This window comes from Lynx rufus, unplaced genomic scaffold (assembly GCF_022079265.1).
Source record: "Lynx rufus isolate CCGP_SWC_20201006 ecotype Redwood Valley unplaced genomic scaffold, mLynRuf1.p SCAF_16, whole genome shotgun sequence".
Taxonomy (NCBI): Eukaryota; Metazoa; Chordata; class Mammalia; order Carnivora; family Felidae; genus Lynx; species Lynx rufus.
In genome coordinates this window covers 13,198,921-13,216,974 of record NW_025814830.1, presented here as the reverse complement: position 1 = coordinate 13,216,974, position 18,054 = coordinate 13,198,921, and the positions used below count along the sequence as shown (strand labels likewise).

Below are 18,054 nucleotides of genomic sequence, written 5' to 3'. Positions count from 1 at the left end.
TTAACCGACTGTGCCACCCAGGCGCCCCCCATTTTCTATTCTTACTTTAGTAGTAGATGTGTAATCTCCTTTCCATTATCATTAAATGATTGATTTCTTTTAAAATTTCTGTTTTGACATGACAGACTTGCCTAAATTCCTACCACAATACAATTCCTTTAGAAAAGCCTTTCTTTTTACCTCTAGACAGTACCAATGAGGATCCAAGGGGGCACTTTAAATATTTCATAAAATTTACTAAGCCAATCTTATCTGTCTCAGATTTATTAAAGGAGGGGAAAATCTACAACTATTGCAATGATTATAAACGTGGTAAACTCACCTTTAGAGATTTAGAACTCTACTACTACCATGACTCCAACGGGGTTTGTGTATTTGTACTTTTTCTGTGTTGCCTTGCTGGGTTTGGCAGCTTAACAATCAACAGAACTTTGATTTTATCAAGGAAAGGAAAAGTAAAAGAAGAAAGAAAGAAAATTAGTGACAGAGATTAAGTGTCCATCATCTCTTTTGTTAATCACAACAGTTGACTGGGTTATGCAAATAATGTTCATTATGAGCCACTGGTTATTAGATTTTTATAAGAATTTACCTATTGTTTCAATACATTTTTGTCACTATTATTCATTAGATTTTAATTTTTTAAACTGGTCTTCCCCAGAATTTCTGGACTCTTTAAAGTTTTGCATGACCAGCAATAGTAATTAAGCCATTTTCTTATGAGATATATTGGGCTATTTTCTTTAAATATTTCTAATTAGTGTTTTACTTAAATGAGCAGTTTTAGGGGTGCCTGGGTGGCTTAGCTGGTTACATGTCCAACTCTTGATCTCAGCTCAGGTCACGATCTCATGGTTCATGGGTTCAAGCCCCACGTCTGGCTCCTCGCTGAGAGTGCAGAGCCTGCTTGGGTTTCTGTCTTTCCCTTTCTGCTGCTCCCCTGCTCTCTCTCTCAAAATAAATAAATAAACTTTAAAAAATCTCAACTTTATAGAAAAAAATAAATTAGCAGTTTTAAAAAATATATACTTGGTAGATATTTCATATGCTATGAAATAAGACAAGGAGTCCCTGTTGTTATTCTTATTAGGATATGTACTATTTCGTATCTTTAAAATATTTCAACTCTATTATAATCATTAATAGTTCGTTCTACTTACTGAGCTATTATGTGACCACACTGCTGATTTGCTCTTTCATCTCATTTTACTTGGTTATTCTGAGTTCCAATCAATACTGATTAGTTTCTCTCTTGTTGGTGTAATACTCCAGAACTACTTGCCAATATACTCCTTTGTGTATTTTTATTTTATTATTTTTTTTTTTGCTAGCTTGAACAATTAAAACAATAAGCTATCTAATCCTTATGTATACACTTAAATAACCATGTATCTTGGCATTTACTTTTCAAAATCATTAAAAATGAAAATTTAATAAATTCAACATATCCTTATTATGCCTCCCTTATTTGTATTACAGCTGTATTTTGGTCACATTCCATTAATGTTTTTCTTTGAACTTTGTAATGAACTCCTGTTATTTCACAGACTGCTAGTACAATAAACCATAATGTAATTATTGCTATTAACTATTTTTTTGCTACTTTGTTTTGATGCTCATTCCTTTCCATATTCATTTTGTCCTTTATCTTTTCCACATCTTCCCTAGCCTACTTAGAAACTTGTTTTCCCCCCTAATAAGAGAGAATGTTCCAGACCTATCTTGTTTATTGCTGCAGTGAACCATGAAATATAATAGAATCCTTTTTTAAATTATTAATTATTAAATGAATGAATAATTAACAATATTAATGAATAATTATTAAATGAATTATTAAATGAATGAGGGAAATAGGAAATCACTGTAATAACAGTAATAATCATATACAAAATTCATTGATGGATACTAAAATTTGAAGGTGAAAATGTAAAGAGAAACAGGCCATTAAAATTATACCAACGAATCCCAAATACATACTTAAAAGGAGAAAACATTCCATATATTACCTTAACCAAATGATCACCGGCAGTAAGACATCAGCACAAATACCACCCAAAGTGAGGCATTAATAAGAAGGGCACACCACATGAGTAGTATTGCCACTAAAAAAAAAAAAAAGAAAGAAAGCATAACCATAATGTAATCATGAGGAAACTGTAGACAAACACAATGAAGAACCTTCTATATAATAACTTACCCAATACTCCAGGAAACCATGACTTTTCAAGGTCATGAGTGGCAAGGAAAGACTGAAAAACTCAAAAGATTGGAGGAGACTAAGGAAATTTAGAACTAAATACAATGCAGGAATTTGATCTTTGAGACATTAGTGGAGAAAACCTGGTGAAATCAAAATAAAGCCTGTACTTTAATTGATAGTATTAGGCCAATGTTAATGTCCATTTTTGATCACTATACTATGATAATGCAATATATTAGTATTACGCAGACTGGGAGAAAGATGTATGGAAATTCTGTACTCTTGGAATTTTTCTGTAAGTCTAAAACTTAAAAAAACAAAAAAATTGCTTCCAGGGATGCCTGGGTGGCTCAGTCAATTAAGCGCCCGACTTCAGCTCAGGTCATAATCTCGCGGTTCATGAGTTCGAGCCCCACATCGGGCTCTGTGCTGACAGCTCAGAGCCTGGAGCCTGCTTCTGATTCTCTGTCTCCCTCTCGCTCTGCCCCTCCCCCATTCATGCTCTGTCCCTCAAAAAAAAAAAAATGTTAAAAAAAAAACTTTATTTCTACAAAATAATGGTCATAAAGATGCTCAATAAGATCAGGAAATGATGCATGAACAGAGTGAGTGTTTCAACAAAGAGACAAATTAGAAAGTACCACACAGAAATCAGAAATGAAAAACACAATCACTGAATTAAAAAATACAACACAAGAGGGGCGCCTGGGTGGCGCAGTCGGTTAAGCGTCCGACTTCAGCCAGGTCACGATCTCGCAGTCCGGGAGTTCAAGCCCCGCGTCAGGCTCTGGGCTGATGGCTCAGAGCCTGGAGCCTGTTTCCGATTCTGTGTCTCCCTCTCTCTCTGCCCCTCCCCCGTTCATGCTCTGTCTCTCTCTGTCCCAAAAATAAATAAATGTTGAAAAAAAAAATTAAAAAAAAAAATACAACACAAGAGTTCAACAGCAGACTAGTGAGGTGGAAGAAAGGATCAGTAAATTCAAACACAGGGCAGTGAAATTCATACAGTCTTGAAAAGAAAGCTAGAGTAGCAATATTTATAATAGACAAAATAGACTCTAAAACAAAGACTGTAACAACAGATAAAGGATACTACACAACCATAAAGGGAACAATCCAAAAAGAGATATAATAAATGTAAATATTTATGCATTCAACATGAAAGCACACACACACATAAAACAGCTAATAACAAACATAAAGGAAGTAACCTATAGTGATACAATAATAGTATGGAACTTTAACACCCCACTTACATCAACAGACAGATCACCTAAACAAAAATAAACAAGGAAACAGTGTTTTTGAATGACACATTAGACCAGATGGATCTAACATATATTCATAACATTCCATCTTAAAATAGCAAAATACATTTTCTTTTTTTTTTAATTTTTTAAATGTTTTTATTTATTTTTGACAGAGACAGAGTACGAGTGGGGGAGAGGCAGAGAGAGAGGGAGACAGAATCTGAAGCAGGCCCAGGCTCTGAGCTGTCAGCACAGAACCCGATGCAGGGCTAGAACTCATGAACCACGAGATCATGACCTGAGCTGAAGTCTGACGCTTAAACAACTGAGCCACCCAGGTGCCCCATACACATTCTTTTCAAGGGCATGTAGAACATTCTCTGGAATAGGTGACATGTTAGACCACAAAACAAATTGAAACAAATTCAAAAAGACTGAAGTCATATCATGCATCATTTCTGACCACAATGCTCAGAAACTAGAAATCAACCACAAGAAAAAATGCTGAAAGAAAGCAAACACATAGAGGCTAAATAACATGCTACTAAACAATGAATGGGTCAACCAAAAAATCAAAAAGGAAATCAAAATATACATAGAGACAAAAGAAAATGAAAAAGCATCAGTGCCAAAATCATTGGGATATGGCAAAACCTATGCTAAAAGGAAAGTTTAAAGAAACACAGGCCTATCACAAGCAAGAAAAATCTCAAAGAACCTAACCATACACCTTGAGGAACTAGAAAAAGAATAAATAAACCAAAAGCCAGTAGAAAGAGTGAAAGAAATGATAAAGATTACAGCAGAAATAAATGAAATAGAAACTAAAAAAACCAATAGAACAGATTAATGAAACCAAGAGGGTTTCTTTGAAAAGATCAACAAAATAGATAAACCTTTAGCCAGGCTGGTCAAAAGAAAAAGAGGACTCAAACAAAATCAGAAATGAAAGGGAGAAATAACAACCAATGCCACAGAAATACAAAAGAGTATAAGAGAATATTATGACTTATATGCCAGCAAATTGGACATCCTAGAAGAAATGGATAAATTCCTAGAAACATATAGCCTGCCAAAACTGAAGCAGGAAGAAACAGAAAATTTGAACAGACCAATTAACAGCAATGAAATTAAATCAGTAATCAAAAAACTCCCGACAAACAAAAGTCCACGACCAGACAGGTACATAGGTAAATTCTACCAAACATTTAAAGAAGAATTAATACCTATATGTCTCAGACTATCCCCCCTCCCAAAAAAAAGAAAAAAAGAAAAAAGAGACAGGAAAGCTTTCATATTTATTGTATGAGGCCAGCATTACCCTGATACCAAAGCCAGATAGACTACAAAAAAAAAAAAAAAAGAAAAAAAGAGTACAGGCCAATATCTCTGATGAGCATAGATATAAAAATCCTCAATAATATACTAGCAAACTGAATCCAACAATACATTAAAAAAATAATTCGCCACGAGGAAGTAAGATTTATTCTTGGGCTGCAAGGGTAGCTCAATATTCACAAATCAATCAATGTGATACATCACATCAATAAGAGAAAGGATAAAAACCATGTGATCATTTCAATAGACCTAGAAAAAGCACTTCACAAAGTACAACATCCATTCATGATAAAAACCTCAACAAAGTAGGTTTAGAGGAAATACACCTCAAAACACAATAAAGGCCATATATGAAAAACTCACAGTTAGCATTATACTCAATGGTAAAGAACTGAGAGCTTTCCCCCCAAGATCAGGAATAAGACATGAATGTCCACTCTTACACTTTTATTCAAGATAATACTGGAAGTCCTAGTCACAACAATCAGACACCACAAAGAAATAAAAGCCATCCAAATTAGTTAAGGAAGAAGTAAAACTTTCACTATTTGCAGATGACATGATATACTATATAGAAAACTCTAAAGACTCCATCAAAAAACTACCAGAACACACAAATGACTTCTGTAATGTCTCAGGATACAAAATTAATGCACAGAAATCCACTGTATTTCTATACACTAATGAGGTAGCAGAAAGAAATTAAGAAAACAATCTAATTTATAATTGCACCAAAAATAAAATACCTAGGAACAGGGGTATCTGGGTGGCTCAGTCGGTTAAGCACCCAACTTCAGCTCAAGTCATGACCTCGAGGTTCACAAGTTCGAGCCCCATGTCGGCTCTGAGCTGTCAGAGCCTGGAGCCTGTTTCAGATTCTGTGTCTCCTTCTGTCTCTCCCCCTCCCCTGCTCGTTCTCTGTCTCTCTCTCAAAAATAAGTAAAACATTAAAAAAAAAAATAAAACATCTAGGAATAAATTAACTAGGGTAAAAGACCTATACTCTGAAAATTATAAATTTTTAATGTTTATTTTTGAGAGAGAGAGAGAGACACACACACACAGAATATGAGCAGGGGAGGGGCAGAGAGAGGGGGAGACACAGAATCCGAAGCAGGTTGCAGACTCTGAGCTGTTAGCACAGATCCTGACGTGGGGCTCAAACTCATGAACCATAAGATCATGACCTGAGCCAAAGTCAGATGTTTAACTGACTGAGCCACCCAGGTGCCCCACTACTCTGAAAATTATAAAACACTGATGAAAGCAATTGAAGATGACACAAACAAATGGTAAGATATTCCATGCTCACAAGTTGGGAGAATAAATATTTCTTAAATGTCCATACTACAAAAGGCAATCTACAGATTTAATGCAATTCCTATCAAAATACCAAGAGCATTTTTCACAGAACCAGAACAAATGATCCTAAAATTTGTATGAAACCACAGAGATGTCAAATAACCAAATCCATCTTGAAAAAAAACAATGCTGGAGGCATTATACTTCCAGATCTCAAATTGTATTACAAAGCTACAGTAATCAAAACAGAATGGTTATTGGGGTGCCTGGCTGGCTCAATCAGCAAAGCATGTGACTCTTGATCTTGGGATCTTGAGTTCAAGCCCCATGTTGGACGTAGAGCTTACTTTAAAAAACAAAACAAGGGGTGGGACACCTGGGTGGCTCAGTTGGTTAAGCGTCCAACTTCGGCTCAGGTCATGATCTCGTGGTCCGTGAGTTCGAGCTCTGAGTCAGGCTCTGTGCCTGTTTCAGATTCTGTGTGTTTCAGATTCTGTGTCTCCCTCTCTCTCTGACCCTCCCCCATTCATGCTCTGTCTCTCTCTGTCTCAAAAATAAATAAACGTTAGAAAAAAAAAAACTGGGAGCACCTGGGTGGCTCAGTCGATTAAGTGTCCGACTTCAGCTCAGGTCATGATCTCGCAGTTTGAGGGTTTGAGCCTCCCGTTGTGCTCTGTGCTGACAGCTCAGAGCCTGGAGCCTCCTTCAGATTCTGTGTCTTCCTCTCTCTCTGCCCCTCCCCCACGCACACTCCGTCTCTCTCTCCTTCAAAAATAAACATTAAAAAAAAATAAAAAAATAAAAAATACACAAAACAAGGGGTGCCTGGGTGGCTCAGTAGAGTTGGTTAAGTGTTCAACTTTGGCTCAGGTCATGATCTCATGGTTGTGAGTTTGAGCCCCATATCGGGCTCTGTGCTAACAGCTCAGAGCTTGGAGCCTGCTTCAAATTCTGTGTCTCCCTCTCTCTCTGTCCCTTCCTCACTCTCACTTTGTCTCTCTCTCAAAAATAAATAAACATCTAAATCAAAAAAAAAAAAAAGTGCCTGGTTAGCTCAGTTGGTTGAACATCTGACCCTTGATTTTGGCTCAGGTCATGATCTCCCAGTTCGTGGGCTCAGAGAGCCTGCTTGGGATTCTCACTCTCTCCTCTCTGTCCATCCCCTGTTCGAGTGCTCTCTCTCTCTCTCAAAATAAACAAACATTAAAAGAAAAACAGACATGTACACCAATGGAACAGACTAGAGAGTCCAAACATAAACTCATGCATATATAGTCAATTATTTTATGAAAAAGGAAGCAAAAATATACAGTAGGTATTGGGCCACAAGGAAAAGAATGAAACTGGGCACTAACAGCACACACAAAAATCAAGTCAAAATGGATTCAATAATTGAATATAAGACCTGAAACCATAAAACGCTGATAAGAAAACATAGAGACTAAGCTCATAGACCTCCTTCCTAGCGATGATTTTTTGGATTTGATATCTAAAGCAAAATTCAACAAGTGAGACCACACCTAACTAAAAAGTCAACAAAATGAAAGGTAACCTACAAAATGGGAGAAAATTATTATAATTTGCAAATAATGTATCTTATAACACCCCAAATATACAAAGAACTCATACAACTCAATAGAAAAAAAGATCCAATTACAAATTTAAGAGGATCTCTTGGGGCGCCTGGGTGGCTCAGTCAGTTAAATGTCCAACTTTGGCTCAAGTCATGATCTCATGGTTTGTTGGGTTTGAGTCCTGTGTTGGGCTCTCTGCTGACAGCTCAGAGTCTGGAGCCTGCTTCAGATTCTGTGTCTCCCTCTCTCTTTGCCCCTCCCCTGATCATGCTCTGTCTCTCTCTTTCTCTCTCAAAAATAAATAAACAATTTAAGAGGGTCTCAAAAGACATTTTTCCAAAGACATACAAATGCCATCCAGGAAGATGAAAAGGCACCTAATCATAATGGTAATGCAAATCAAGGCAAATGTAAACCACAATGAAATATCACCACATGTGCTAGAATAACTATTACCAAAAAGTCAAGAAATAGTAAGTGTTGGTGAGGATGTGGAGAAAAGGGAATGCTCTTGGCACTACTACTGGGAATGTAAACTGGTAAAAACACTATGGAAAATAGCAGTTTCCTCAAAGACTTAACAGAACCACCATATGATCCAGCAATTCCAATTCCAGGTATTTATTGAAGGAAATTAAATCATAATCTTGAAAAGATATCTGCACCCCATGTTCACTGCAGCAGTATTTATAATAGCTAAGGCATGGAAACAATTGAAGTGTCCGTTAGTGGATTAATGGACACAAATTGAGTGTGCGTGGGGGGTGGGTATACATACATACAATAGAATATTACTTTGCCTTGAAAAAAGGAAATTTTGCCATTTACAACAACATGGATGGACCTTGAGACCATTGTGCTAAGTGAAGTAAGTCAGAGAAAGGCAATTACTGTATCATCCCACTTATATCTAGAATATAAAAAAGAAAAAACCTAAACTCATAGATACAGAGAACAGACTGGTGGTTGCCAGAGGTGGGGTGTAGAGAGTGGGGAAAATAGGAAGAGGTGGTCAAAAGGTACAAGCTCCTAGTTAAAAGGTAAGTCTTGGAAATGTACAGCAAGTTGAGTACAGTTAATAATACTGTATTATATATTTGAAAGCAGCTAAGAGAGTAGACCTTAAAAGATCTTGTATTCAAGAGGAAAAAAAAAAGGAACAATGTGATGAAATGTTAAGTGCCCCTTTCCTGCTTATACCCTCTCTCTCAAAAATAACTAAGTCTTGGGGCGCCTGGGTGGCTCAGTCGGTTAAGCGGCCGACTTCGGCTCAGGTCATGATCTCACAGTCCGTGAGTTCGGGCCCCGCGTCAGGCTCTGTGCTGACAGCTCAGAGCCTGGAGCCTGCTTCAGATTCTGGGTCTCCCTCTCTCTCTGACCCTCCCTCGTTCATGCTCTGTCTCTCTCTGTCTCAAAAATAAATAAACATTAAAAAAAAAAAATTTTTTTTTAAGTAACTAAGTCTTTAAAAAAAAAAAAACCTTCTCTAGAAATTTCAAGGCCCATACATTTCCTGCCCTAAAACCCACATACTTTGCTAATAATATATAAACTGTTCCTAGGCTCAACAGGACAAAGGAGATTTGGGACCTATTGGGCTTCTCATTGGGTTGCCCTTCAATAAATCTTTCTCTGCTTCAAACCTGGTGACTCAGAAATGGGCTTACTGTGCATGGGGCAAATGAATCTGATTTCAGGCCTCAGCAACAATGGAATGCTGCCAGATTCATGAATCATTTCATAATGCCAACTGAATCTGTAAAGTTGACTCTGTTGAATCTTTTTAACAATAGCCTCAATTGATTAAATCACTGGCCTTTGGGAAATAATTCAACCTCCAGCACTTCTCCCCTCCACAGAAGTTGGGATGGAGGGTGGGGTGCTGAAAGTTCCAACCCTCTAATCACATGATCAGGGCCACTAGCAACCAGCCCCTGCTTTGGTTACTTAAGGGTTTCACAGTGTCGCTTCATAACATAACAAAAGACATCTCCATAGCTCTCTAAACTTAGTAAATTCTAAGGATGTTAGGAGCTCAGTGCCAGAATAGGCTAAGAAGAACAAATAACATTTATTATAAATTAAAATATTACACTCACTAATGTTATAATTGAACTTTAAACTGCTTAAAGTATACTTATCAAAATTAGTAATCAAGTTTAAATGCTCTAAAAAGATGATTATTGATATGTTATTCATTATGTGTACAAATTTAGTAAAATAAACCTTAAAGAAAACATGAGTAACAGTATCTTTCACCCATATCAAAAGTCCTGTGAATGCTAAAGAACTCATACCCCGTTTGAAGAACACAGGATTAATATATTCTTTGGCACACAAGTTAGAGCTAACAAATGTAGAGTACTTTTAGACAGAGTAACACAAATGTAAGGCATTCTGTGCCTGTTTATTCTGTGCAACCAGAAAGTAAGTAACTGCTATTACTTATTAAGTACTACTTAACTATTCTTTCATCAAATATCTAATGAGTGCCAAACATGTGCTAGTTGTTGTTGTAAATACTGAAGACTTAACACACAATAAATCCCTTCTTTCATAAACCTCATAGTTACAATGGAAATTATTAAACACTAATACATATTTCATACATCTACAGGTAAATATTTTTTACCAAATAACTTTCCTATATGTACAACTTAAAACCCTCTATTTTCATTTAATATTGTGAAATTGTACAAAATTTCTGGATATGAGAGACTCCATTTTTGAGAGAAGCTCCAATTTTCCTTTCTAAAACAAATGGCTAATGATCTAATAAGCTTAAACTGGGCAAAAAGACCCTTGGTCTGGCCCAGAAGTGGCAACTGTCTTACAAGCAATTGTCGGTAAAGTCAACAGGACAATGGATATCCTGATCAATAAACAGCTGGCTGTGGACTTTCTGAAGACAGAATAGTTAATTAATGCATAGGAGGATCAATTTCATTTATTTTTTTAAGTTTATTCATTTATTTTGAGAGAGACAGAGCACGAGCAGGGGTAGGGGCAAAAAGATAGGGAGAATCCCAAGCAGGCTCCAGGCAGCCAGCACAGAGCCCAGTGTGGGCCTGGAACTTACAAAATAATGAAATCATGACCTGAGCCAAAATCAAGAATCAGATGCCCAACCAAATAAGCCATCCAGGTGCCGCAGGAACAATTTCATTGATTAACACCAAGACAACAGTTGGTCAATGTGTAATCACATTGGCTCAGCCTGTTAGTTCCAATTAACTTTTTTTCCCTTTTATCCAAGTCAGGTAAAAACCCCTTGCTTTCACCTCACAGGTGGGACACTTTTCTGGTTACTGGCAGAATCTGTGCTTCCCTAACTGTAATTTTTCAATTCCAAGTAAACACTCATTTGCCTCTCACTGTGGATCTTTATTTTCAGGTTGACAATATATGTTGCACGTTCACGTTCCTTACCATTGTTACTAAACACATGGTTATAAATGGCTGCTCTTGAAGAAAAGTCAGAGCAAAGAGCACACAAACAGCACAGAAACAGCAAACTGAAGAATGCTTGGGGCACAAGCTAGGGAGGTTAGTTGCTCATCTTGAAGATTGTCCCAGAGCATTCAAGGAGAGACCCTTCTGGGAACAAAGAAACTGTCGAGTCATTTCACTCCCTCGCCCCTCATCATAAGCACAGGGCCACCTGCAGGAACCAGAACAACATTCACACTCTCTACCTAAGTTGCTTGTACCAAGCCCAGCGCCCCACCATGAAGTCCAGAAGAACAGCCCTTCTCAGTCAACTTGACTCTGTCCCAGCACAGTGATTCCCCCTCTCCCAGAAGACCCTTGCTAACACCACAGCTCCTGACCTGGGAGTTTTATGAGGCCTAGGTTCAGTGGCAGTGGTGACAGGTATCATTTCACAAGCAAACCAGAGCACACCTAGTTAAAAAGTATCACATTCAGGTGAGGAACCAATCATTGCCCATAACAGGCAAAAAGAGTCTCTGCAGATGACTGGCCTGAAGGATACAGTAGCTAGGACACAACAGCAGAACTCATGGAGCACACACTGCAAATACTCCTAAGAAGCACCAGGCCCTGGGGAACAAGGGACACTACACTGCAGGGCACTACAGACCTCTTCTTCATAATGCCACTGCAGTCAAAGAAGATATAGCTAACCTTCCTAACACAGAGAAACAGGCACAGAGACTTAGACAAAATGAGAAGACACAGGAATTTGTCCCAAATGAAAGAACATGACAAGGGCACAGAACCAACAAGGCCACAGCTGGAGTTCTAAACAAAACAGATGTAAGTAACATGCCTGCTGAAGAATTTAGAGCAATGATCATAAGGATAATCACTGGAATTGACAAAAGAGTAGAGGACATCAGTGAAACAATTAACCCAGGTATAAGAAATACCACACCAGAGATAAAGGGCTCAATAAACAAATGAGTAACATTCTTAATGGAATGAAAAACAGGCTGTCAGAAGCAGAGGAACAAATTAATGACCTAGAAAACAGAGTAATGAAAACTAATCAAGCTGAACAAAAGAGGGAAAAAAGAATTATGCAAACTAAGAATACACTTAGGGGACACAGTGACTCCATCAGGCGTAATAACATTCCTATTATAGGAGTCGCAGAAGAGAGAGAAAAGGGGGAAGAAAATTTATTTGAAGAAACAATGCCCACAAACTTATGGTCAACTAATCTTTGACAAAGCAGGAAAGAATATCCAATGGAATAAAGACAGTTTCTTCAGCAAGTGGTGCTGGGAAAACTGGACAGCGACATGCAGAAGAATGAACCAGGGCCACTTTCTTATACCATACACAAAAATAAACTCAAAATGGATGAAAGACCTAAATGTAAGACAGGAAGCCATCAAAATCCCCAAGAAGAAAGCAGGCAAAAACCTCTTTGATCTTGCCTGCAGAAACTTCTTACTCAACACGTCTCTGGAGGCAAGGGAAACAAAAGCAAAAATGAACTACTGGGACCTCATCAAAATAAAAAGCTTCTGCACAGCGAAGGAAACAATCAGCAAAACTAAAAGGCAACCGACAGAATGGGAGAAGATATTTGCAAATGACATATCAGATAAAGGGTTAGTATCCAAAATCTATAACAAACTTATCAAACTCAACACCCAAAACACAAATAATCCAGTGAAGAAATGGGCAAAAGACATGAATAGACACTTCTCCAAGGAAGACATCCAGATGGCCAACCGACACATGAAAAAATGCTCAACATCACTCATCATCAGGGAAATACAAATCAAAACCACAATGAAATACCACCTTACACCTGTCAGAATGGCTAACATTAACAACTCAGGCAAAAACAGATGTTGGCGAGGATGTGGACAAAGAGGATCTCTTTTGCATTGTTGGTGGGAATGCAAGCTGGTGCAGCCACTCTGGAAAACAGTATGGAGGTTCCTCAAAAAACTAAAAATAGAACTACCCTACGGCCCAGCAATTGCACTACTAGGCATTTATCCATGGGATACAGGTGTGATGTTTTTGAAGGGACACATGCACCCCAATGTTTATAGCAGCACTATCAACAATAGCCAAAGTATGGAAAGAGCCCAAATGTCCATCGATGGATGAATGGATAAAGAAGATGTGGTATATATATATACAATGGAGTATTACTCAGCAATCAAAAAGAAAGAAATCTTGCCACTTGCAACTATGTGGATGGAACTGGAGGGTATTATGCTAAGTGAAATTAGTTAGAAAAAGACAAATATCAGATGACCTCACTCATATGAGGACTTTAAGAGACAAAACAGATGAACATAAGGGAAGGGAAACAAAAATAATATTAAAACAGGGAGAGGGACAAAACATAAGAGACTCTTAAATATGGAAAACAAACTGAGGGTTACTGGAGGGGTTGGGGAGGGGGGATGGGCTAAATGGGTAAGGGCACTAAGGACTCTACTCCTGAAATCATTGTTTCACTGTATGCTAACTAATTTGGATGTAAATTTAAAAAAATTAAAATTAAAAAAAAAAAAAAAAAGAAACGATGACTAAAAACTTCCCTAATATGGGGAAGGAAACAGATATCCAGATCCAGGATGCAAAGAGAACCTCCAACAAAATCAACAAAGGCAGATCCACACTAAGGCATGTTATAATCATATTGGCAAAATACAGTGGTAAAAAAATATATTAAAAGCAGCAACAGAAAAGAAGACAGCTACATACAAAGGAAATCCCATAAGGCTATCAGCGGAGTTTTCAGCAGAAACTTGCAAAGCCAGAAAGGAGTGGCATGATATATTCGAAGGCTGAATGGGGAAAATGTGCAACCAAGAATACTCTATCCATCAAGCCAATCATTCAGAATAGAAGAAGAGAGTTTCCCAGACAAACAAAAACTAAAGGAATTCATGACCACTAAACAAGCTCTGTAAGAAATATTAAAGGGTACTCTTTGAGTGGAAAGGAAAGACTAAAAATGACAGTATGAAGGTAGAGAACACAAAGGCATTAAAAATGAGTATTTCTGTAAAAAATCAGTCAAGAATCTCACACATACACCAAAAAGGAAGTACAATGTGATACCATATACCTAAAACATGGGGAGGACAAGAGTAAAGAATAGGTTCAAACTTAAATGACCATTAACTTAATATAGATTGCTATATGCAGAAGATGTTATGTACATACCTAATGGAAACCAGAAATCAAAAGCCACTAATAGATATGCAAAGAAAAAGAGAAATACAAATATATCACTAAAGTAAACCAGCAAAGGGTGAAAGAGTAAAAGACAAGAAAGAATCAGAGAAAATCTTTAGAAACAACTACAAAACAAGTAAAAAAAAAAGGCAATAAACACATATCAATAGTTACTTTAAATGTAAATAGAGTAAATATTCCAATCAAAAGATAGAGGGTGACAGAAGGGATAAAAACAAAACAAAACAAAAACAAGCCCCCTCTATATGCTGCCTATAAGAGACTAATTTTAGACCTAAAGATACCTGCAGTTTGAAAGTGAGGGAATGGAGAAACATTTATCATCTCAAAAGATCTCAAAAGAAAGCTGGAGTAGCGATACTTAGATCAGACAAAATAGACTTTAAAACAAAGAGGATAACAAGAGACAAAGAAGGACACTATATAACAATAAAGGAAATGATGCAACAAGATGATATAAATCATAAATACTTACAGACCCAACATGCAAGCACCCAAACACATAAAGCAGTTCGTAAACACATGGAAACAAATCTACAATACAATAATGGCAGGAATGTTAACATCCCACTTACATCAATGGAAAGATCATCCAAACAAAAAGTCAACAAGGACTTTGAATGACACACTGGACCAAATAGACGTATCAGATACATTCAGAACATTCCATCCTAAAACATCAGAATACACATTCTTTTCAAGTGCACATGGAACATTCTCCGGAATATGTCACATATTAGGCCAAAAAACAAACCTCAACGAATTCCAAAAGACTGAAGTCATATCATGCATCTTTTCTAACTACAACACTGTGAAACTAAAGTGAACCACAAGAAAAAATCTGGAAAGACCACAAGTACATGGAGGATAAATAACATGCTACTAAATAATGATAGGTTAATCAGGAAATAAAAGAAGAAATAAAAAAGTACATGAAAATGAAAACAAAACAGTTCAAAATTTTTGGGATGCAGCAAAACCAGTTCTAAGAGTTCTAAGACAAGTTTATAGCAATACAGGCCTATCTCAAGAAGCAAGAAAAATCTCAACCTAACCGTACAACTAAAGGAGCTAGAAAAAGAATAATAAACAAAACCTAAAATCAGCAGAAGGAAGGAAATAATAAATAATACAGAAAATTAAACAGTAGAACAGATCAATGAAACCAGGAGCTAGTTCCTTGAAATATCAATAAAATTGATAAACATCTACCCAGACTTATCAAAAAAAAAGAGAAAGGACCCTAAATAAATACAAATAAGAGAGGAGAAATAACAACAAATGGCACAAAAATACAAGAGAATATTATGAAAAAATATATGCCAACAAATTGGACAACCTAGAAGTAATGGATAAATTCCTAGAAACATATAACCTACCAAAACTGAAGCAGGAAGAAAATTTGAACAGACCAATTATCAGCAATGAAATTGAATCAGTAATAAAAAACTCCAAAATAAACAAAAGTCCAGGACCAGATGACTTCACAGGCCAATTTTACCTAACGTTTAAAGAAGAATTAATGCCTATTCTTCTCAAACTATTCCAAAAATCAGAAGAGGAGGGAGAACTTCCAAATTCATTCCATGAGGCCATCAATACCCTGATACCAAAAGAAAATAAAGACACCACAAAGAGAACTACAGGCCAGTATCTCTGATGACCACAGATGGAAAAATTCGCAATAAAATACTAGCAAACAGAATCCAATAATACATTTAAAAAAATCATTCACCATAATGAAGTGAGATTTATTCCTGGGTTGCAAGTGTGATTATATATTTGCAAATCAATCAACGTGATAGAACACATCAATAAGAGAAAAGATAAGAACCATATGACCATTTCAGGATGCCTGGGTGGCTTGGTTGATTGAGTGACTTTGGCTCAGGTCAAGATCTCGCAGTTTGAGAGTTCGAGGCCCACATCAGGCTTACTGCTGTCAGCGCCAAGACCACTTTGGTTCCTCTGCTCCCCTCTCTCTCTGCCCCCTCCCCCGCCCACACACACAGACACACACACACACGCGCGCGCACGCACGCACACACACGCCCGTACGCATGCACACACACGCCCGTGCAGTCTCTCTCTCAGAAATAAACTTTAAAAAATAAAAAGAACTATATGATCATTTTGGGGCGCCTGGGTGGCGCAGTCGGTTAAGCGTCCGACTTCAGCCAGGTCACGATCTCGCGGTCCGTGAGTTCGAGCCCCGCGTCGGGCTCTGGGCTGATGGCTCAGAGCCTGGAGCCTGTTTCCGATTCTGTGTCTCCCTCTCTCTCTGCCCCTCCCCCGTTCATGCTCTGTCTCTCTCTGTCCCAAAAATAAATAAACGTTGAAAAAAAAAAAAAAAGAAAGAAAGAACTATATGATCATTTAAATAAATGCAGAAAAAGCACTTAACAAACTACAACATCCACTCATGATAAAAACTCTCACCAAGGGCACCTGGGTAGCTCAGTCAATTAAGCATCCATCTTTGGCTCAGGTTATGATCTCTAAGTCTGAGTTCGAGCCCTGCGTCGGGCTCTGTGCTGACAGCTCAGAGCCTGGAGTCTGCTTGGGATTCTGTGTCTCCCTCTCTCTCTGCCCCTCCCCCGCTTATGCTCTGTCTCTCAAAAATAAATAAACATTAAAAAATTAAAAAAAAAAAAAACTCACCAAAGCAGAGAGAACATACCTCAACATAATAAAGGCCATATATGAAAAACTCACAGCTAACATCATCCTGAGTAGGGAAAAACTGAGAGCCTTTCCCCTAAGGTTACGAACAAGACAAGGTTTTCCACTCTCACCACTGTTACTCAACATTAATACTGAAGGTCCTAGCCACAGCAATCAGACAACAAGAAAAAATAAAAGGCATCCAAATCAGGAAGAAGTATAACTTTCAGTATTTACAGATGACATGATACAATATTTAGAATACCCAAATACTCCACCAAAAAACTGCTAAAACTGATAAACACATTCAGTAAAGTGGCAGGGTACAAAATCAATCTACAGAAATAGGCTGCATTTCTTTTTTTTTTTAATTTTTTTTTTTAACGTTTATTTATTTTTGGGACAGAGAGAGAGCATGAACAGGGAAGGGGCAGAGAGAGAGGGAGACACAGAATCGGAAGCAGGCTCCAGGCTCTGAGCCATCAGCCCAGAGCCTGACACGGGGCTTGAACTCACGGACCGCGAGATCGTGACCTGAGCTGAAGTCGGACGCTTAACCGACTGAGCCACCCAGGCGCCCCATGAAATAGGCTGCATTTCTACACACCAATAATGAAGCAGCAGAAAGAGAATATAACAAACCCATTTACAATTACACCAAAAATAATAAGATACCTAGGAATAAATCTAACCAAAGAGGTGAAAGACCTGTACTCCGAAAACTTACAGTTTTATAAACACTGTTTTATAAAAGTGTTATAAACACTGATGAAACAAATTGACAACAAAAGAAATGGAAAGACATTCCATGCTCATGGACTGGAAGAGCAAATATTGTTGAAATGTCTATACTAGTTAAAGCAATCTACACATTTAATGCAATCCCTATCAAGATACCAACTCAGGTGGGGTGCCTGAGTGACTCAGTCAGTCAAGCATCCAACTCTTGATTTTGGCTCAGGTCATGATCTCACAGTTTGTGAATTCAAGCCCCACACCAGGCTCTGTGCTGGCAGCACAGAGCCTGTTT

The 18,054-nt window shown here is 37.7% G+C and overlaps 2 protein-coding genes across 2 annotated transcripts in view; one reads left to right on the top strand and one right to left on the bottom strand.

The window, feature by feature from the left end:
* Positions 1-18,054, bottom strand: part of LOC124511173 (zinc finger protein 568) — a 389,983-nt gene that overhangs the window by 102,160 nt on the left and 269,769 nt on the right. The gene's annotated exons all lie outside the window — the stretch shown is intronic.
* ZNF260 (zinc finger protein 260) overlaps positions 1-18,054 on the top strand; it is a 143,267-nt gene that overhangs the window by 37,914 nt on the left and 87,299 nt on the right. The window lies entirely within an intron of this gene.